General features: G+C 41.1%; 1 protein-coding gene across 6 annotated transcripts in view; it reads right to left on the bottom strand.

Moving 5' to 3' along the window:
* LOC117241793 (ankyrin repeat domain-containing protein 50) overlaps window positions 1-23,887 on the bottom strand; it is a 216,515-nt gene that overhangs the window by 17,578 nt on the left and 175,050 nt on the right. The gene's annotated exons all lie outside the window — the stretch shown is intronic.

Below are 23,887 nucleotides of genomic sequence, written 5' to 3'. Positions count from 1 at the left end.
AGATTGAATCGGCGCGAAAAACCACGCGCAATCTACTCCCACCACCCTCGAACCGGTAATTAACCGGTGCATTATACTAACTAGGAACGCGCGAACGCGTGAAATACAATGGGGCGGTGCAGGACAAGCGGCAAACGAGACGTCGACCATTCGAATTCATAGCGAGCAGGAAGGCCGAGTAATTAGGTGACCCGACTCTCAAACGTCGACGTCATTATCCGTGCAAATCGTACGTTGCAGTGGGAGGAAGGGGGTACAGGCTGAGGATACACTCTCTCTCGTACGCGATTCATAATTATCGTGGAGCCTTCTTCTTTCTCCTCGCCTATTCGCCTCCTCTCTCTCTCTCTCCAACGTTCGTCTCTTGTTTGTTTTTTTTTCTTCTTTTCCCCTTTCTTTCCATGTTTGGTGGCGCGACACGTGAATCGAGTCGGCGAATTAACCAGACTGCCGTCGTAATTAAAGCAATTTGTCGGGTAACACGGCGGCGATGCGAATCGCCGGGGCGACAAATTCAAGATGCCTGTCGACGATAGTCGATTTTGTTGATAACGAGGAAAGGAGAGAGGGCAGCGTCCTTTGTTGAGACTCTGCCCTCCTACGCGTTGAAACTGACTGCGACGCATCGACACTTGGATTCGCATCGGTTTCACATTGTCGGCATTTAAAACGATTTCTCTCGGTTCGTCGCGCGTAGCGTTGTGCTGTCGATCGCTTGGAATCGCGTCGACTATATGCGAACTGCCGAAAGTCTTGGGAGTCGTGAAAGCGTCGGATATTTGTGTCGAAGATCTAAGCGGTGGAAAGCACAAGTCTCGTAAGCTTAGCGCGCGTAGTCGATGTTTCGTGAGCATTTAGAACGCTTTAATCCAAACAACGTCGATATGGCGCGAAATATGGGAGAAAATATAAGGAAGTTGGAGGTATCAGTGGTAGAGGAATTCACCGCGAACCGCTTCCAAGATTCACAAGGCTTAGGAAGGCTTACTAAGTTGCCAAGAGTTCGATCGAATATAGACAATTGCTACAAGCATCGAATCGTTTCGAAACTTTTTGCATGCGCTATGTGTACCAAATTATGCGAAATTTACAACACAAGCAGTTTTCGAATAAATGTGTACGACGTTAAACTATGTTTGTCTTAGATTTTGCGTTTGAATGAGTTGCAGTTGGATGACGTTCGGACGATGGAATCTCGTTGAGAAAAATCCGAGCGTTCGATGGACCGTGTTGTCTTAAATAAGTTTGAATTTTGATCTGCGGCTTGGGTCACGCGAGAAAGAATAAGAAAATTCCATTTTCTAATTGTTGCGAATTATCGACTAAAGAGCAACCGGTCAGGTGAAACCGATCGGTCGATATCGCGTACCTCGAATGACTTAACGCTCAAGGCGAAGGAGGTTTAATAGATCGAGTGTTAGAGTAATCTAGCACTGTATTTGCACTTGTTGTATAAAAGTAACGTTTGATGTTACGAACACGGCGGTGGTAAGATCCTGTTGAGAGCGAAGTATTTCACCCACACGGTACGATGTCTGACGATGAACTGTCCTCCTACGTTGCCGATTCTCCCTACCAGCCGTTGGGTTTCGTCTGTTCTTCGTGTCCTTCCGGCTGGTCCTTCCCGGGGTTTTTTACCTGACCTCGGAGTCATTACGTTTACAACTCGGGGAGGACATGTAATTCGGAATTTTCTAAAGAAGGGGATGGGCCTGTTCGTGCCATAAACGAACGATGGTACCCCGCTGGGGGTAGCCACCCACGTGATAATCAAACAGCCAAAAAATTCTACCAAATGTCCAAAGCGGACAAATTGTGAACGTAAACAACTAAATAAAAAAAGTAACGAAGACGAAAAAAAGAAGACGAGTAATTTTAAAAGTACAATTTCATTAATTACAAGAGAAACACGTACGCGGTGATGTCGACGAAGCAGCGTAATTCTGCGAAAACTCTCTTAATTTTCTCGATAATAAAAATAACAATATGTTATTCGATCGATGCCGCATCGATCGCGATGAACTGTTTCCGTACCTACAGACTGATAATTTCGATAAACAATAGGATACTTAAGCCATAGAATTTTTCGACGTTTGCGACGGCCAGTGATACGAGGATCTCTGGAACAATGGTGAATGGTATCGATGGGACGTTGATGGGGATTAATGGGCCGTGTCTGTTGCGAGATTTTCATGGTGCGATGAAAGGTATGGGCGCGTTTCGATGTAGAGAGGAAAAGCTTGTAAATTATATAAGTCAGCATATTGTACTTCGTGAATGTAAATCATATGCATGGTAATTTATGACAGCTTGAAAAATTAATTTCGAGTAACGCAATATCGACTATACTTACAATTTATGATCCGAGGGCGTACGAACGTTATGTTCGTTGCATTAAATTAACAGAAACGCGAAACCACTCTGATCGTCCATATATTTTACACCTTCGATATAAATATAGCTTTAGAAAAATATCTCTCTAGAGATCTTTAAGATCAGTTTTCAAGCTCGATCGCGAAAATGTTTCACGCGCTGTACGAGACACTCGCTTTTGTTTAAACAAATCCTATACTCGACGAAATATAACAACCCTTATAATAATGTACTTGCTAAACGTTAATTACATAAAGCAGCGATAAGACAGTTGCTATTGTCGGAACTAAATTCGCAGTACTACGATGACTTTCCAGTGAAATATCGCGGTATTTTATTTCGATAAAAATAAGAAGAATTCTGCGAGAGAAAGGATTAAAGACTTAAATACTCAGCCTTCGATAATAACTTTGACGATAACGAGGTATTCGATGGATAGGTAGACGCGAAACGAGGAAGACAACTGAAGGAGAATGTGTACAAACTTTGTACGAAGAAGTTCGGATCTTTGAGGCATCGATACGCTTTTCACGTGCTACGTATGTGCGTGTGCTTCGACCAGTTCAGCTGTTGTCACTTCTTAAAAAAGCGTGTACCTAAAAAGAGTAAGCGACGACGAGTATACTCGTCGAACATGGAGTACGTGTGAAATGAATGAAATGATTCTTTTATTCTTTTTACACGACCAGTGGGCGGGGCAACCAGCTACGCTCGTTAAGGCCCAGAACTGAAGACGACGCGTCGCGAGTTCGAATCCTCGGCAAGAAGAACTTTGAAAAAAGGGACGGAAAAACCAAAATTTCTCTTACACGACCAGTGTACTCGTCGCGACGCAAAATATCGTCGTTTCTTCGTGACGAGTATACTCGTCGAAAGCAGCTAACTGGTTAAAAAATACACGTTCGAAACACCGTGATCTCTGATACAGATCCACCGACGCGAGAAGAAATCCTCCCCTTCTAAAGATAATTTCTAAAGATAAATTTATCATACGCGATACTTTATGACGATAACGAGCGAAACGAAGGAAACAGAGGGAAGATGTGTTTAATGGCGTAGATCGAAACGGGCCTGGCTTAGATTCGCGTACAACTAGTTTCGTACAATGAGGATCAAAGCTCTACGGAGAAGGAGGGAGGGATCCAGTCAAAGTTACTTGGTTGGCCGAAGGACGTTGCTGGTTTCAGTTTTCGTCGGAAAATTCGCCACTTAATGAGGCGGCGTCTGGCCGAAGAACGCGCAAATTGTGACGTCTCACCTGCATGGGAAAGTACGGTGACAGCGCACAGGTGTCGATGACGTTATTATCGCGAAAGGCGAGGAAGAAAGATGGAAAGGTGGGGGGTGGGTTGACTTTTACAGTGGACTGACGGGAATTGCATCTCACGGAAGCTCGTGTACCGCTTTGCCGCGCCTACAGTGTGTTTAGGAATTGTTAGAAGCAGAAGTTGCCACTTTGGATGCGCCTTCGAGGTCGACCAAGAGGGATACTTGAGAGTTGCAGAGACTTGAAGAAGAGAGGAACGCGAGGAGCGAGCCAATGTCTTTCTCGAGTATTTGCAGTTAATCGCGTATCGTGCAAGGACTTAAACGATGTTTAGTTTTGTACAATGGCTCGTCTGATGGTCAATTTTTGAAAGAAGTTTAGCAAATACATATGTACGTACTCGTGGTTGGTCGTGAAAGTTTCGAGTTCGGTGATCCTCTCTGGACCGAGGATCCATAGAATAGAACGATCTTTTTCAATAATAAAATTCAGCAATCGTATTCGATGATCAACTACTATCTATAGTATAATAACGACGAGTGCATCTGACGGAATAACAACGATGAAAAACTACTTGTTTAAAAAACGTCACTTTTTACCATTTCTCTGTCAAAAATTGGAAATTATTATGTGATCGTCTGATAACGTGGAAATCGATCAGTGCCGATCGGAAAGCAATTGAATATGAAGGAAAATCTACTTGAAAGTAGATTCCAAAGTAAATTCCGATAAAGTACACGCAAAGGAATAAAGAGATGAAAGCAGTTACCACAAAAACTTGGATTTCGACATCGAATCCATTCGTTTCCTCTTCTTAAACGACGCGACGTATCAAAGAGACCAAAGGTTTGTGCAGTTCGATCGCTTTGTCTTCGCCAGTTGAAGTATCCTTAACGAGAAAAGTTCTCGTTCTCGGCGATATCCATTAAAACTGAACACAAATCCGATAGCAGCGAAAGCGTCGTGTTATACACATTTCTAGTCGACTAGAATGAACGACGAAATAAAGGAGAAATCGTACAAGACGCGACAAGATCGTCCAATTAGGAGGACAATTATACCGGTAACACCTTTCGCGGCGGACTTGTTGATCGATCCATCGAAGCTAATTAACCCTTCAGCTATGGAGTAGCCGTAGAAAAACAGCGAGGAAAAAAGAAAATACGCCGCGAGGTATTTGCAAATCACTTGTCGCAGGTATGTCAGAAGTTCTAAGCCTCTATGGAATTTTTCTACGATAGTTTCATTCATGAGATTTGAAAAATTTGTCAGTGTAGAGAGAGTCTTGAAAGATTCAAGTATCTGAGAATTGGTACATTTGACAAATTATAGAAATGAAAAATTGGAAAATTTCCAAATTTGGAGGTTTCGCGATTCGAAGCTACGAAGATTAAAAATTTGTAAGTTTCGCAATTTAAAGGTAGAAAAATTTCCAAATTCGCAAATTTCGCAATTCGAAGCCGTGAATCTTTGAAAATTTGCACTTTTGAAAAAGTTTCGCAATTTCGCTGCTATAAGAATGTGAGAATTTCAAAGTTTCGCAGTCTGCGAAGCTACAAGAATTTGAAAATTCCAAAATTTGCAAGTCGCACGATTCGAAGTTATCCAAAGTTGGAATTTTGGATAATCTTCAAACTTCAAAGCTCGAAAGCTTGAAGATTTCAGTTATAATTCGAAACTTTCGAAATTTCTACATTTCACAAGAACAACAATTTCAAAATTCGTGCGTTTCACGCCTCGAAAATTTTAGATTACTCAACAACCTACAAATTTTTCGCAGTTTTCTACATTTTCCATTTTACGAACGACTAATTTCTCGATAGAATTTAAATATTGCGCTGGCAACTAAGTGATTGCGGATTTTATCAATACCATCTAATGACAAAATCCGCAATCACTTAGTTGCCAAGCCAATAATACACAGTGGCTTTTTCCAAGTCATTACGTTCGTACAATAACATTCGTTCGAGCGTTCGCTGTTGCATCAATCTGACAAATGCGTAACGATCTAAAATCTAAAGTGCCGTACATTGAAGCCATTCATAGCTAAAGGGTTAAAAGGAAACGACGAATGTAAAAGGCGCGGACAGATCTGTGCAACGAATAACGTCAAAATTCCGATAGAATAAGGAAAGGCCAGGCCTCTTATCTTGTTAGATCTTAGATGTATACGAGATCGTTAATGCGTTCGTGGTTAGCCGTATTTGGTTGATTGAGCAACGGCCTCGTTTCAGACAGGTCGGCACACAACGATCTTGTCTTGCCTCTCTACACGTGCTTCTGTACCGATGCACTGCCTTAATCGGTTCTCGTTCGTGCGTCGTGATCGATTTAATTATGGTACTGGATATTGAAACGTTTTAAAGGGACAATGATGAACGCGGTAATTAAGAAGGATCGAAGCTTGAAGGAACAAAAGCTTCGATTTATCCGGAGACTCGCGATTCGTGCTCGCTTAAGCTTACGTTTTCGCTTGTAATTTCCTATTTGATATTACAATACTGAAGTGTTGATCGTCTCGTATCTGTTATAGTTTTCTTTTATCGTATTAATCGTATTCATTCAAAATTTTATTCACGTTACAAGCGTACTTCGAAGATAAGGAACACCAGGGGAGAAGATTAAAGTTTGTTTTATCTTCGAAGGGAATATCAACTGAAGAGATTATCAATGTGTCAATTGGAGAATATCGACTCGATATTTGCTGTTTATAATTTACATTAAACAATATATACGTTTGCTTAGTCGGAGAAGCAGATACGCTTCCGATTCATTTAGATCACCGAATCACAAAAATCGTTGACTTGAAAGTTTGAGAATCAATATGGATGTAATTTTGTATAAAATGAAGAAAATTGCCTACTTAGTTTCTACATGGGAAATTTAATGCAGAAGCATATACCTTATAACGCGTACTGTCGGAGAGAGCATTGCCACCACTCGAGGACAATGCGTAGTAGAGCTTACTATAGTAACACGACGAGGTTTGGCAGCTCAAGGTTTCTTCCCCCACCATGCGTTAAGGTTAAGGAGAATTTGGTCCTCGGTTTTATGGTCTCGCGCGTACCACGGTTTTCGATATGTTTATGGGAAAAGCGAATATTTCATTTTACGGTATAATAACGTTAATGTGTTCGGCTGTAACACCAAAATGTTTAGTCACTGATACACAGAATTAATATTAATATTAAATTAATCCTTTTCAAGCTGACATTTCACGTTGATTTTCTAGATTTTCCTCCGACGATATTATCTTTGAAAATGAGGAGCAAATTGTATCTGCGGAGATCTCACAATCTAAGATAAACCAACAACGTGCCATAAAGAAAGAGAGGAATCGGTTTACGGGAATTCAAATCGCACAGATGCTTCATTTTAGAAAATTTCTGGGAAAAATTATGAATCTTAACCTGAGAATTCCGGCGTAAACTTAATAAACCCAAACCGATCGAAGACAAAAGTGCAGGTGTCAAGAAACAAGCTTTCCCGGGATGAAAAGGAAACTTGTGCGCGAACATAGTCGAAATTCGCGAAGAAGAAAAGCGTATCCTTGGGAAAGCCTGTATGTGTCTCCTCTCAGTTCATTCATTTCGATAGATAAAGGCCAAGAAACAACGAACTAACGTATTTTCCTCTGAAGAATCCAGGGAAACTGCGCTTATATTCCACGCTACGGTGTTCTCGTTGCTATGTAGAAAATTTTCCCACCGAATGATCATGAAATTTTCCAATTTTCCCACTTACAGCGTTTTCTACAGCCAATTAGTTACTTAACTTAATCAATTAGTTAGCTGTTGCGATCTGTTTGAAAACTTTGAACAGCGTGTAGCTAAAAAGTAAGCGATGATGACAGAATGACCGTTTTAGTTTTTAATTTAATTAATTTATTTAAACGATTCAATTTAAACCTTGAATCAACGCGCGAAAAAAAAAGCAAAAAATGTTTAATTTAAGAGGGTGGCACAAAGAAAAAAGTTATCAAATGGCACTGTCCCTCGGAGACGTAGTCAGCTACAAGAATCGGGAATCGAATTCACGCGACAGAAAGAAGGATGACGAGATTCGAAACGGAAATGGGTTCAGCAGCCGCAGAATCCTTCGGAACGGAGTCAGAGTCGCGGCACGTTTGGGACGATCTCTATCGTACGTAGCGCGTTGGTCGGAGACCGTTGAAAGCAGGCCCTGAAATATTTATAAGCTGTACACGCTCGTAAATTACAACGGATTTCGAGGGGGAGGCTTTCCACGGATATCATGTTCGGCAGTTTAATTTTTCATGGACGAGCACGAAGGACAGAGGCGAGTGGCCGCTAACTAGAAGCGTGATTAGAATCTCATTGAAACGTCACAACCTCTTCCCTACGTTCCTTTCTACTTCTATTTCCTCTTCTTCTCTTCCATCTTCTGCTACTTGTGCAGAGTATAGGAGTGACTTTAAGAGGATGTAAAAAGTTCGGGTAGAAAAGCGCTCTTTCGACCCAGTTCTCCAGTTTATAACACGGTATAAAGCATCCTCTTGCTTCTACTACGCGGGACTTTCAAAATAGCCATTTCTTTTTTCTTCCTCTTCAACGTCAAACGTTTCATAATTCATAGGACTGTGCGAAATGACGTTTAAGAATACGGCCAGCGGGAAGCGTGTGAGGGCAAATAGGCACCGAGTACCTACATCCGACAGTTTGCTGAAATAATTTTTCGTTTATACGATTTAAACGGATTTTTATGCAAAACATTGTACGCTCCTGGAATATTCGCCAGAGTTTCGCGGACGTTACATTTCACAGCATAAGAACGGTAATTTAGAAATAAATAGCACGCGTTTCGTGCCAGTTATACAAAGAGTAAAATGTCTTTGTTTCAAATGCTCGCAGTATTACGTACGTAAATTGTGGTTTCTCGAAGTTTCTTGCAAAAATTTCCTGTATCCATATCAGACGTTCCTTAACACGGTTCCATTTTGGATTGTACAAGATTATGTCTCTAAAGCGTCTTTATGATTTAAATATTACACGTTCATCCCTGACGAAGGCATCGATTTTTCCAAATGAAACAAATGACAAGTAAAATTAGGAATTACTCGCCAAACGATCCATTCTCTATCACGACGTTCGACTTGAAACGTTTGCTGATAGATTACTTGGATGGTAAATGAAACACTCGTTGGTTGATCCCATCGCCAATGGGGATTTTACCGTTTAATTAAAAACACGTGACAGAGGCGAGCTTGAAAAAGAAAAAAAAAAAAAAGGAAACGAGGAAGTTCAGGGTTGCGGACGAATTCATCATCCGCCATCGGGTGGTACGCTTACGAACGTGGACGAGGGGAGTTATTAAAAAAATTTCCATAATGTGCATCGCCCGCCGGGATTTACATTCCGCGAGCTATTAAATCCTGGCTCGCGTCTAATCGCGGCCAAACAAACGTCAGGGCCAAAGGGTTAGGGGATGAAGGGGCAAAGGACGAAGAAGGGAGGTTAATTAACGAGATTCGAGATATTAGACTGATTGCAGCTCTTTCGAGGGGAACGGCGGTCCTGGAAATTGAATACAATGCTTTGGTTTTCGCGTTTCAGCTAGATTGGCTAGTTACTTCCATTTTTCTCTCTCTTTCTTCTCTCATTTTTTTTTTTTTTTTTTTTTTTTTTTAAACGATGAGCGAACAAAAGAAGCAGCAGCAGAGTTATGGCAGCGGAAGAATTTTTCGACCAGGCTTAATTGCGACGGCTGATACAGTTCGACCAATCGAATCGCCGGAAATTGAAGTTCAACATCGGGGTGAAGTTTCATGGTGAAGTAAACTGATTGGACTTGGAGGCTTGTGTTTTTTTTCCCTTCTTTTTTTTTTATTTTTCGTTTCGCTCGTTTCTTTTCCAAGGGCTCACTTTTTTCAGCTGTAATTAATTCTAGTTCGTTATCCGTCGATTGATTTCATCGTTCGCGATCGGATTTTACGAAACCAAATTACGAGACTGAGTTTTTCCACGATGAGGCGGATGATCGCGAGCAGATTGTTTGAAGGTAAAACACCCGATGATGCGTCGATAGGACAACGAAGAGACAACGTTTGCGTAACGCGTACGCGCATACAGACACGCGAAACGTTAACGCCCAAGTGATGTTGTAAATTTGACAGTAATCGATTTTATTAAGACAGAGTAGACATATCGTGTAATTTAACGCGTACGCGTAATATTCACAGCGATTGCGAAATCGTACGTAACCAGCAGGCATTTCATATTCCATATTTTATACGTTACTTTGATATCACGTTTCATATAACACTCTGATTTTACATTTCATAGGATCTTTCATATTTTACATTTCTCATGTTACTCCTATCTTAATTACCTTTTCACCTTTCAAGTTAATATCTCCTATATAATCTCACTTCCTTTTCTCGTTTCTTCCGATTAATTCCGCTCGTTTATCTCAACATCTATTCCAATGACGATGCAATGAATTTATCTATCTGCAGGAACGTGTACGCAGTAATATTATGTATGCGTAGGTAGTACGGATTGCCGACTGTTCTCAGGATAAGTAATATCCTTTTGGAAAGCGGTACTGCGGCATCCTCAGGCTTCCTGCGCAACTAGTTGAAGCTTTAACGAGACAGTGAGATGGTTTTTCAAAAGGACACGATTCACCCTCTCGTGTCTTTGAGAGTTGACTCTGTAGACGACGCACATCAGACTCGCAGTAAGTTGAACAAAGCAGCAATAATTTAACGAAGTGTAATAGAATTTAGTGGAAATGGTTCGCCTGTGATAAGACGTTAAGGGGGTATTCTGGTCTAGAAATTTGAACAAATCGAAAAATTTCTTTTTCATATTTCCAAAGTTTAGACATTCAAGAATATGCCATTAAAAGGATTCTTCAAAATTTCAATTATTTTATGTGTTACAGTCATTTTTGTGACGCGGCATCTGCTCCGGTCTCAAAACTTGTCTCAAAACTTTAAACGCGTTTTTCTCGAAACTACTTTTTCCGAGTTGGCGTGCACGATATCTCAAGTTCTAATGAACCGATTTATTTTAAATTTGGTCTGAATATTCCTTATATACTCCTCTATCGTCCGGATCACGCTCAGCTCAAAATCTTTAATATTACTATTTTTTAAACGTTCGGAATTGTCAAAAAAACGTGCGAAATAAGAAATTTTTTTCAAACGGTCGTCATTTTGTGAAAAAAATGTTGTACTGACTTTTTCAAGGTTCGGACGATAGCAGCATCCATACTAATTAAGAATCTATTCGCATTTTTTGCTTCGGATGATCAGAAGGGTTGATATCATGCACGCCACGACACCCCATTTTTTGGCAGTACCCACTTTGCCAGCTCGTAACTTTTTAAATATCGAGTTTTTTTTCCAGTGAATTTTTTACGTAATCTCGAAATACCAATAAACAAATGCTAAAAAGAAGGATAGCAAATATATTCTTTGTTTCGCTTGTACAGAGCTTCAAAAATCGCGCGAAATTCATGCCTCTAGACCAGAATACCCCCTTAAATCGCGTCTAAGGTTACAAACGCATCGGTGTACGATTATACATTCCTTTGGCAGTTTCCAATTAAAATGATCGATTTAAAAATTACACCGATGATACAAAATTACAGATTCCTCTTGTACAAATACAAGATACGTATAGAGCACGCAGCATCGAATTAACCCCTTCCCGTGCCATTTATTATAGTTTGACGAAACAGACCAGACTGATGCTCGTAAACAGGGACTAACATTCAGCGACGATCGTAACGGGCAAAGAAACAGTCCGCGAGCTCGGCTTGTTATGTTTACGTTTGGGCCAAAATCTTCATCGCGAGTCTGACTCGCTAAAGTACGGGAAGGGGTTAAAAATTACCGTAAATATTACATCAATGCTAAAACACAGATTCGTCTGATAATTTCGAAGTGTGATTAACGTTAAATTCATGAAAATACGAGCGTTAGGGGGAAAAAAATATTTGCAAAATATTTTCGCTTTTAGAAATTGGCGATGAGTCGCAATTTTACGATAGCTATCGCGCGAATAGATAATGTGCGAATGCAGGATGATAAGAGTGCAGTATCAGCGCGTTGCAAACTCGATTACTCGATGACGTGGGCTACGGTGCATGTTCGATAAATTTTTCACCGACCCGACTTCCGATGTCGCGTCAAATATTTACCGTGCATCTGTTGAAGATTCGATTTTATTTTCCAGTACGTTGATTAGCCCGCTCGGCAATTCCGCTGACCGGTTACGCGGTAATCGATAGCGACACGTCGAGATTGTTAACCGGAGGATCCAATCAATTTTATATTTATGGTTCTAGCTCGTAAATTAAAAGAAAAATTGATTGCGATGCCTGCGCTAACGTTAGAAACGAAATTTCTAATTGTTTCGCGAGTTAAGCTTATCGATGATCGACAAATAATTCATAAAAGGATTAAATAGCATCGATCAAACACGCATTTCGTCGTTGTCTATAATTCCATTTTTCGGCCCAGTTACCTTGAAAGAAAAACTTGGTTATTTTAGCTTAGGGAAAACTACAAGATGAAAAAGTATGTCGAGGAACGAAAAGAACGTCGCTGCTAAAGTTAAACGATTAAATTGAAATTGTATAGGATCGTAGTAAAATTAATTTGAGATTAATTATTACATGTAATATAGAATCGTATATTATGGAAAGTATTTTATATCTGGCTGCCTTTAAATCATTTAAAATTGGCAACAACTTTGCTAAATAATTTGATCAATATTAGAAACTAGTTTTCCGATATTTATTATTATCTAAACTTCCATAAATCACCTCGCAATTCAGAAGAGTCAAATACTTAAAATCTATGAATCGATATTACCGATCAAACACCTGCTGTAATTACGATCGACTTATTTATCTCATTCAAATTACTCGAGCGCAAGAACGCAAGCCCATGACAGATCCAACATTCGTCTACAAGATCATGGACAATTACATAAATCTTCCTGACATCCTCAGCCTCGTGAAGCTTAATGTTCCGCCTAGAACTTTCAGGTCACATCCGCCATTCCACTCATCTCGGCGTTTAACCAACTTTGCCGCAAACAACTGTCTCGGCCGTGTCTGTAAACAGGCTAACTCCATCGCTTGCCAATTCCATCTTTTCCGTGGTTTATTGCTATCGTTCGAAGCTCCAGCGAGATCCGTTTTACACGCATTGGCTCGTTTCGAGAATCGACAAAGAAAAAAAAAACACACACGATATAGCGCATTTGAAGAAATTAAAATCGATTAGCGAACGACTTTATCGCGATCGGCTACGAGCGGCAAATAAAATACAAAGCAAAATGAAAAGGAAAATTGTAGCAAGGAGTGTAACCCGTTAACTGATAAACGAAAAGGCAGACAAATAAACAAATAAAACGACAGAGAATATATTCGTGTAGCTGGGATCGTCGAAAGTTAGCTTCATGATTAATAATAAGATATCCAACTTGCAATTAGCTGGCCTCAAATCACGACGTGACCCAAAACTCCGTGCCACGGGTTAATTAGGATAACAGGTAGGGAATATTCAAGACTCGTCCTCGGGATAACAGAACAAAGTCCAGAGACGGTTCTTGACATTTCTATTACTCGAGAGTGGTGCTGCTGGCACTAATAGAAATTGATACGCGCCAGACAAATTGCCATATTCGATGCTTGTTCTATGATCGGCTCGTTTTACGTTTCATCTTAGCGAGGGCGGCAGGAGACAGACACAGAGAGAGAGAGAGAGAGCCTGTTTGTGTGTAAGAGAGAGAGAGAGAGAGAAAAAAGAAAGAAAATTGATCAGGATTTATGCGAGTCGCTCAACACGTCTACATTTGTCTCGCGAAGCACGTGCAGTATTTCATCTCCCTGGTTAGGGGTCAAGCGAGCGGAATGCGTGGAGTTAACTGAGACCCAGATAGGTTTCAGCCGCTGGGATGAATCGAGATATCTTTCACGTGGCCTTTTCTATCGATGCTCGTGAAATTTGATGTGCCACTTTCATCGTCTTCGAATCCTCGCGCGTGAATAATTCCACGATTCGGCTAAGGTTTTGGAATGGTAAGGTGGCTCAGCGAACTGAAGCGTGAGGACGGTGTGCGGGCAATATTGCAAATTTTGTCGATGTAGTAAGTGTATAATCGAGATAAGAAGGAGATACGAAGGCCGAGTTAGAGTAGTATTCGAAGACGCATAGACTTTCAAATGGGATCTTGATGTATCGTACAGTTCGGATTTTTTGGAGACCTTGAGTAACCCCGAAGTTAGGCCATCCATAGTGGAATCAACGACCTATGGGATTAGGGAGCTCAGGTAAGATTTTTCTTCGTTGGGCAGAGAAAGATTCTTTGGCTCGTTTCTTCAATAAAATTCACGTCAGAGGCGAAATTGCTAAGAACTTCAAGTCTATCGATATTTTCCTACAACTGGACGTTCATTTACGAACAAACACAAGCCCTTTGATGTCTCGAAGATTTTAAATAATTCATCTCGAACGCCAGGTAAGAACGATATTCAAATGATCCCAGAAACACGTTGATCAATCGTCGAATGATAAAGAAACTTATCCACCTTATTTCGTTTTGGATAAAGATACGACAAAGATGCAAAAAGCAGTACGATCTTGCGAAATGAATGGCTGGAATGAAAATGGAAATGTTCAGCGTTGCTTAATAAAATCGACGATGGTCTATGTTTCCATTACTATGTCAATTCCAAACCGCTAACTACATGCAGGATCAAATTGTCCACGATACTATTCATAGGGATATCGAGCCCCGAGTGCATTGCCAATCAGAACTTGGAATACGGCATTTGCATTTGGTCTAATACGGAGTATCCCCATGAGATACTAAGGGTAGGTTCTGGTCCTTCGATCCTATACACGATCAGATACGATCAAAAGCTTATTAATTCCATTGCGCTGGAGACTAAGAGATCCTGTTCGGCTCCATCGACAGCCAATCATCGATTCGATTAGGATCTCCTCGAATAATTCATTTTCACCACGATCGTGTCCAAAGTGGGTTTTCGCTGTTAAAAAAAAAACAATCAGTTTATGTATTTTATGCAACGGTATAGTTTGTTAGTTCGCTTAACATTTTCTCGTATCCTTCGTCGATTTTCGTCGATTCGGTACAACTATCAGTCAGCATCATCAATTTTCGTGCAATTTTCCGATGTAACTCGAGTCAAATATTTCTCGTGCAAACATTCCTGCGCATTGTCCTAGTGTAGATGGAACATAAGGTAAAGTAAATTTTAAAATGTTCGACTCGTTTAAGTTTTAGACTTGCGCTGTTTTCATACTCTTCGGCAGATATGTGCCGAATATCTTCATCAGTCAGTTCGTGGTATTTCGTAAATAGGGCGATCTCTTCTCACAGACAACCAGCTCCACTTTCTTTCTCAGCATTGTTCCACTACCTTCCTCCCCCACCGGTGTATCGCGTAAATTTTAATAGTTACTTTTCTCACGAGTAATCGCCTGGCAACAGAAACCATCAGATGCTGCCACGCACGCATTTCCATCGAGATCTATCCCGAAACAGTTTCGTTCATTCCCTTTAACCGGCGGATCGATCGATTATTAATATCAATCTCATGGAAAGCAGATTTCGTTTGATGGCGAATTTCGAACGATTAAAGTATACGTATAATATATGTATTTCTGATATGTAATTGATTAGAATTAATCATCTTTAATGGGGGAGCTCTTAAAAAAAAAAGAAGGTAATTATCGAAATTAAAAAATTAATTAACACAACATACATACGTATATTTATGAATATTTTCCTATTACAAGTTTTATAAAGTCTCAGATTTAATAGAATTTTTCTTCAATCAGTTCGTACATATTTATGAACATTTTAATTAATTAGAACTTTCTATGCTGTAAACGTGTATGCACGAATGTATATATTTCTGAATATCTTCGTATTGCAATTTTTAAAACGTATATATACATATTTGTTTATACATAATGCACATATTATACAATGTACGAAACGTATGAACGTATATATTTATGAATATCTTCGTACTACGTTTTTATACAATTTTAAATCTACATGATTATATTTGCGCGAGACCGGTTTTTCTAATATCATCGCGTTGGCAATAAGCTTCCATTTAATCCGCCCATTTTCTCCCAGCTGGTTTTCCAAACGAGCGTGTCGGAAGGTAACTACAAATTTCCGGGAACGCGGCGTTAAGGAGTATAAATCCTAATGACGGTTTCCGGTCAAACGAGTCTGACTCATAATTGCGATCGTTGCGATGGTAATAACGCTGTTAAACGGCCTCGCTACAGAAACAAACGAGGTCGCTCCCTTTCGACGATAAACGAACTTATAGGCGGGAAAATGCACGACGATGCGTTACGTGCCACGAATAATCCTTCAGCAACGAAGGAAAAACCCATCGCGGAGAAAGGAAGCTGATTGATCTAATTGGCATGCGGTTGATTGTCGAGAAGAAATGCTAAAATATAAAGAGGGGTGAGTTGGAATTAAGTTAGCTTCTCCAACTTTAATAATAATCACTTGCATATTAGATTAAATTAAAAAACCAAAAGAAAGTGGAACAAGTTGTTTATTCGAAGAAAAAGAACTCATCGACTGTAAGAAGATTAACATCGAGGACGAAGATAGTTTCTTCTAGGAAGATATTCTTGGGATTAACGAAATGGGAAAATATAGGGGCGAACGGAAAAGCGATCAGAAGATAATAATTACTTGTATATTAAATTAAATTAAAAAACCAAAAGAGAAAATTAACGGTGTAACAAGTTGTTTATTCGAAGAAAAAGAATTCATCGACTGTAAGAAGATTAACATCGAGGACGAAGATAGTTTCTTCTAGGAAGATATTCTTGGGATTAACGAAATGGGAAAATATAGGGGCGAACGGAAAAGCGGTCAGAAGATAAGGCAGACACATTAATGAAATTCGTAGAAATCGGCCGGAAGAGAAGCGTCGAGGCGGAAGTTTTTAAGTTTCGTTCATTCAACTTTTTCAATTCTCGAGCAAAAGTGCAGAGCTGTGTCCTATGCATCGCCCCTCCACCTGTCGAACTGAATACGCTTTGAAGAACTTTTATCGTTCTTTCATCCCTATCGCGAAACACAGCTTAAACGGTTGTTCTTCCTGCCGTTAGTCTCGTAGGTATGCAGAGTATTACGTAACAGAACTTTCGAGTCTCGTCCGACATACAGTATGACAAAGTTGCTGTGTTTCGTCGTTTCGAATGTACGAAAAAGAAGAAAAAGAAGGATAGTAAAACGTAGAGTAAGAATGAAAAATTTGGACGATGCGAGTTTCGAAAGATCAAGATATAATGGAACTTTGGATGCTTGCGGGGAATCCTAAAATTCCGCTGACTTTGAAAGATTTCGAGAATTTACAATAGTCTAGAGAAGTATAACAAAACGTATAGTAAGAAAGAAAAGTGTGGAAAATGTAGCTTTTGGAAGATTAAGATGCACCAAAGTTTCGAGTGCTTATAGAGAATCTTAAAATTCCGTGAATTTACGTTGGTCTGAAAGTCTGCACAGTCTAGGAGATTTAAGATTCCGTTTGGGAATGCTCGAAAAATTGTAAATTCTGAAACTTCCCTCCGCGAAATCTGTAATTGCCATCAATTTTCTTCTTCCTTTCTTTTCTACCTTGGATAGAATTTTTCGAAATGTCTGTACATTCGAGAATTCCCAAAATCAAGAATTCCGAGAGCAAGCGTAATAAATTTTAACGCTCGATCCTCGATATTCAAAATTCGCTGGATTCACGAAAATGAACTACTCTATGTTCTAAGCACGCACAGCTCCAAATATTCCCTGGAATCCTAAGTTGTTTGGTAAACTTTACACTTTTACCAGCGAGCAATTTCTTCGACTTGACGGTGTCGGAATGTTTCCAACTAAATAGAAGAAACATCGGGCGAAAGTCAATCATAAAGAATCCCGGTCGAACAATATCATAACAGGGAACTCCGTGAAACCAATAAATTCAACAGCGAGACAGGGAGAACCGGCTAGATGGATTTATCACGTTCGAATCGGATTCGCGTCGCTTTATCATTTATTATTGGAAATTCTGTCGCCTCTAACAGCTCGGTTCCACGTCGAAAGGAGCAGCCTATCCCGAGGCACTTTATTCAACGTAGTTGACTCGCATTAAAGCCGAAACTCGGCTTTGCTTCTTTATTAAAGCAATCTTCGCTGTCTGTGACCTCTCGACCAGCTGGAAATCGCTTATTGAAATTTCCTCCGAATATCTCGACTACGAAATGAGATAAAGAAAAAGAGTAAGAGAAAGAGAGAGAGAGAGAGAGAGGGAGAGGAAGAGAGAGTGAAGGAAAAATCGAGAAGACGAAGAACGAAGAAGAAAAAGGCGCTTTGCTCGAGTTTCCTTCTCGATTTTCTCCAGGCTCTCGTGTTTTCGCGTTCTCGTTACGTCAACAAGGGGCTGGAAACACCGGGGCGATTACGTTGGTTAATTAACCAGCCGCCAAGTGTAACGCGACTTAATGAGACATCACTCGTGTAATTACCGAAGTTGCGTTGTTGATAAGCGACCAAACGAAACCGCCAGGAATTTAGAAGCGGCGGGACCCTTGCATTTTTCCACAGCCACGTTGATTAATTGCCAATTATTTCTCTAATTGCGTTGATCCTTGTACTCCGAATGCGTTTTCTCCTATTTCGTACTCGGCCGCTCCAGTGTCGAGTTAATTGGAAGAACCGCTTTACTCGGCCCGAACACCGTACGTCTTTCTTAACGTCGTTACGTGTTTGAACATTTCGCCGTAAACGAAGTGACACTTGTAGAATTGACCGATACAATTAACAGGAAGCCGCCTACGAGGATATTGGCTGTGGAAAACACGCAACTTCTCCGTCAAATTTTTCACACACGTTCCATTCTTTTCTACGTGTATGAGATTACGTGTTATCGTTACGTCGAAATCTTAGTATTTTGGGAGAATTTCTTTTTTTTTTTTTTTAATGTAAACCTATAGCGAATTTTGTAACTGCGTGAACTTTCTACTGTTGATTAGTAACATTTCTGTGAACAGCGGAGTCGTAGCAACTTTGGACGGGTGATAATAATCGGGACGTTGTGGGATACCGAAACGTCCCTGGCGCAAGGTCGATGCAAATAGCTGCAGTTAATTTTATTAACAGAGATCTGAAGGGGATTTGATCGATATACCATCGCTTGAACCACAATAAATCAGCCGTGCAGCTTTAAAGAAAGGAAATCGAAGGCATTCGAGGTTGGAGAAAATCTCTCTTGGTCGATGTGAAAGCTTTCATAAAGCGAATACAGTAGAGACGAAGCAGAAGTAATCCCTAAAGAAAGAGCATCCAGAATAATAAACCAGATTGACGGTAAATACCACTATGTGTAGCCAACACCGCTTATTTGTTTATTATATTAAATAATTACACGGAGATATTATCAAACACAGCGGACATTATTGCTGTAATACGTTCTCTACGATCCTATTCTTTTCGAAATCTTTATGACAGCGTAACTCTTTCTTTTCCATCGACGATATATTATTAAATAATATACTAACACGATCAAAAGTTCAAAAATCCTACTTTCTAAATACAAAGGACAAAAAAAAGAAGAATATTCTAAGATATTCCCAGTTACGATCAGTTGATGGAGCAGTTGATTAGCAATATATTAATCGTAGGTAGGGTAAGATGAAGAAGTAATTTTAATTTTAATTTTGAAAGTGGTCGTTTAACCGGGTCTGGTAAGGTTAGCGTTAAGATTAGATTAGGTCAGCGAATTTAGAGCCAAGGTAGAGATAAGGTTTGTGCAATAAAGTTTATAAAGTGGCTAATATTATACGTGCAACGTACTAGTATGGCTTATACTAGAATCAAATGTATATATAATAATACCGTATGATATGTGCTATTTGCGTGCAAGCGGAACATCGTAATCCCGCAGAGAAAGCAATAAAAATTACAAATTACGATCGATACTTGATTCAATTATCACGTACGGTAAAAACTCTTTCTCGAACCAAAGTGAATATCGGCTCTGTCGAAAGCATCTGCATAGTTTTTATCGAACTACGTCACTTCAACGAGGTTTGGTAATTCCAGCGTTAAAAGATCAGCGCATCCCTCGTCCCTGTGTTCCAGATTTTCATTCGCACAGCTCTCGACGATTTCAGGTAAAAACTGGTAGCGATGAAAGGAGAGGAGAGAGCGGGAAAGAAAAAAGGAGGACACAGGTGACCGACCATCGGTTCCACTGCACCGCCACTTCCTCTTCATCCCCTGAGAGAGCAAGAAGATCCTACTCTTTCGGGTGGTTCTTTCCACGCGTAAGCCGGAACCTCGACGAGCACCCTCCAAGCCACCACTCTATTTCCGATACGGTCAGGTCGCGCGTGTCGCCCCGAGATTAACGATTCAGCCCGGCGACACGTGCATGACCTATCGGCTTCCGGCGACGCTGACTTGGTGTCACGACGCGCCGCTACCCACGGACGCGTTGTTAATTAATTTCACAAGTAGCCGCGGGAAAACGGGTTGCCGCCGTGAAAGAGGGAGAGATCGAGCCCTCTCGTCGGCCCGGATTTCTCGAGCACGCGACAACCGTGCCTTGTGATCTTCGTGGTCGATGAACCCAGCCGAGGGAGACGTGTTCCGGGTCTTATAGAGATTTCGCCTGGCTCAGGTTTCGTTCGGGTTTCACGGCGCGCTTCGAGATCGCGAAAAGCTGTGTTCTTTTGTTTTCCAGACGTTTCTGACGAGGTTTCGTCAGATGCCACTTTCGAACGTTCCAATACTCCGTCGTAATCGAACCGATGATGTTACCGATGGTTTTAGGAGTTACGAGTCCACTGGCTCTGATTTAAGCTAAGCGAACGCGTAATCATTTTCGTCTTTGAAAACAAATGAGATTTCGCGAGATGCTTCCTTGGAGTAACGTTTGGAAATTCTTTCGTAATTCGACCGACATTGCTGGCCATTTTAGTGGAAGTTAGAAGTCATTAGCGCTACTTCGCGGTCGATTCTAGATCGCGAAAGTGGAACGTTTCTGACGAGATTTATTTGTTTCTCGGTACCAAGCCCGTAACCAGTTTCACGCTCAAAATTCATCCCCTATTTTTCAGACGAATAAATTGGCGCACGTTGGATTTTAGCCTGGTTAACCGGGCTGACCTTTCTTCGGTGGCCTGAAACCGCAGAATCTCGGCGAAAACACAAAGTAAATGAAATCGAAAATCCGTACAGGGGCTGCACGTGCATCTGCAATGCGGCCTGGAGCTTGGCAAGAGTCGAACAACCCCATCTGACCGAATGTTGCCTCTCTCTCTCTCTCTCCAATTCTATCTCTTTCTCTTCCTCTACTTTTATTCAGCTTTCTATTCCTTTCTCCTACCCTTCGTACCTGTCTCGCGAGAAGAAAAAAACGATAATTATCGGATGGGTGCCGAGATAGCGAAGGAAATTGGTCGGGTGGTATTGCCGAGCTGTATCCAAGAGAAATTGATGTTTCGATGTTGGAAACATCTCTGATCGATCAGGGGAGGGTGGGGGCAATGATACGGAGAAATCTTGTGATTCCTGGTAAAGAAGTTGCCCAGATGTAATTTATCCTTCTGGATGTAACGTAATTTTCTCTGTCTCTGTAGAAACTGAATTTACGTTTCTTCTGCGTTGCACCTTTCTACGTTTATCTTTCATTATTCTTCCTTTGACACCCTCTTAACTTTTTCATCCTCGTCCTTTATAATTTACGTCCTTCGTGTTCTACTATTCCCTTTCGCGCTTTCTCTATCTCTTTGTTAATTTAATATACAGCGAAGATATTTGCACATCGTTAATATTTATCGTAGCGTTTGCACTATAATTTTTCTTTATCTTTACTTTTGATTAGTCGGCTACGTTAAATATTCTATCACGGTTACAGAAATTTTACAGCAAAGATGTAGGCAAGCAGAATCCGACGGAAAAATGTTTCGTTGGGAAATTAGAGTTTAAAAGAAACGATGTTTTTCTTAAGCGTTTCCTAGATTCGTTAACGAAAGAAGAAAAATAATTTCGCTTGGATATTAATTAATTGGACGAAGATACCCTCCGGCGATTTTCTCTTTTCCAACGCGATTTACTCGTATACCGGTCTATTTTCTTTCACGCTACTTGAGGATTGTGCGGATAGCACCTAGCGGTACTACTATGACTCATTTCGGTATACGGCGTGAAACGCGCGTCATTTCGCGCAGTGTAAGCATCGTAAATTACGGCTGTCTACGATTCACCTGACGTGATTCACGTTTCTAGAAAAACAGCTTCTCTCGATCTTCGACCCACATTTCTCGAGCGGTATGTAATCCTCTATACAAACTCGTAAATCTTCTCTTTGCAAACGGTGTGCTTCGAAAGAATTTTTACAAATGCGAATCTCGTACGAATAAAACGGCTGAATTTTAAACCAGGCAATCACAGAATTTTCCGACGACATTCCTCTCGCCATTTTTCCCCCCCCCTACCACTTTTTTATTTCCTGTCTGGTTTGATCAAAGTCCCTCGATTTGTCCGACATTCGACGAGAAAGATAAGAGTGGCTCCTCTACGAATACCACGGGCGGCCTCTTAATTCGCACTTGCACAAGCCTTTCATTGACCGAGTCAAGTGAATGACTCACGATCTCGCAGACATTAATTAATCATGCTGCTTCTCGCCCAGCCTTTCTGTCTTACTTTCTACCATTTCGTTCGCGTTCGCACGAGACAGACGTGCTCCGGCGACGCTTATTCTACTTTAATTACGCAACGTCTTCTCGTGAATTCACGAACGACATCAGCGATTACGCAATCTCCGCTACGACATTTACGCGGAATCCAGGATATCGGCGGATTCAACGAGGAAGTTGATAAGATACGGTAGAACCGTTTGGACAGTTAGATTTTTAATAATCATCTTTCGTCGAGACTCGCCGCTTATTTGAACGATATACTACGTTTCACGGTTGGTACTCTACAAGCATCGGGTAACAGATAATCTCGACGGACATTTCCTTTTCCCAACTGACAAAGTAATCGAAGAATAAAGATACACTGGCCCTGAGAAATTTCCTCGGCAACAGCGTAACGATTTAACGAGATACTCGACAAAGGACAATACTTGTTCGGTGCCCTTGCTCCTCGAGGCAGAGTTCAGCGCGAGTAAGAAAAGCACTCGCGGACTCTAGCAGCAACGTTCACCAGAAGGAACACGATGTCATGGCCGAAGATATATTGCCCGGAAGAATTCGAGACTGCGCCGGTTTATTGCCTTAATATTAAAGTTGGACCTTTTATCTTCTTCCTCTTCGGTAGAAATAAGTAGAGAAACCTCGGCAGAAGAAGGGTGAAAAGAAGAAAACTCTCTTCTATAATACGTTGCCGCTTTCTTCCTCTATAGCCGTCTCCTTCTAACTTCGCAACTGGTCGGGGAATCTTTACTCACAGCGCGAAAGCCACTTCAAAGATTTACAACTTACACACCGCGGGCGCAACCTCTCCGCAGGAGTATTACCGTGCCACTTCGAGCCAGGGAAATATTCGACTTTATTCGAAAATTATGCGAGAACTTGGCCCCGCAGCGGTCCTCGCTGCGCGGTCTTCCGGGCTGATGTACCGACGCGCGTGCGAGTGATCCTACAGCGCGCACCCCGGGAATCTCTGTTATCCGGTATTAATGTAATTCGCCGTATAATTCAGGGCGGTATCGGGCCGCGTGGTCCGCCACGTTACAAAGCTAATGAGTTATTCCTCTCATCATCGTGAAGGCGTGCCACGCGTGCTCCTCGCGCCAATGTGTGTACCCAGCTTCGTAAACACCGGCCGGTTATTAGGAGCCGGAAGTTTAAGGGGAGCTCGCTAAATTGGTATGCCGATGGTTCCCGGATGGATGTTCCGGTTGTTAGAAGCGGGCAGAACTTCGAATAAACTTTCGCCTCGTAATAGAGCAACTTTCGGCTGGATTTCTTTTTCGGCGGGCAAAACTTAGTTTCGTACGTTGATGGATTGGAGACTTTAACAGACGTGATAGAAACATTGGCGTGATAGATTGACGCGTTGGTAGGTGGTATTAGTGCTTCTTAACTGTAACTGGTACGAGAGACGCGGAGAAAAATTGCCGCAGTTAGTTCGAAGATATTCATTCCGTTAAGCGGACGTGTTTGTCATTCGAAGTGATTTTCACGGCAAGTGCATGGCAACTGTATATAGC

The sequence above is a fragment of the Bombus vosnesenskii genome, unplaced genomic scaffold, assembly GCF_011952255.1.
Source record: "Bombus vosnesenskii isolate JDL3184/JDL3185 unplaced genomic scaffold, Bvos_JDL3184-5_v1.1 scf7180000016261, whole genome shotgun sequence".
Lineage (NCBI taxonomy): Eukaryota > Metazoa > Arthropoda > Insecta > Hymenoptera > Apidae > Bombus > Bombus vosnesenskii.
The sequence above is the reverse complement of the archived record's forward strand: the minus strand, read 5'-3'. Positions and strand labels throughout refer to the sequence as shown.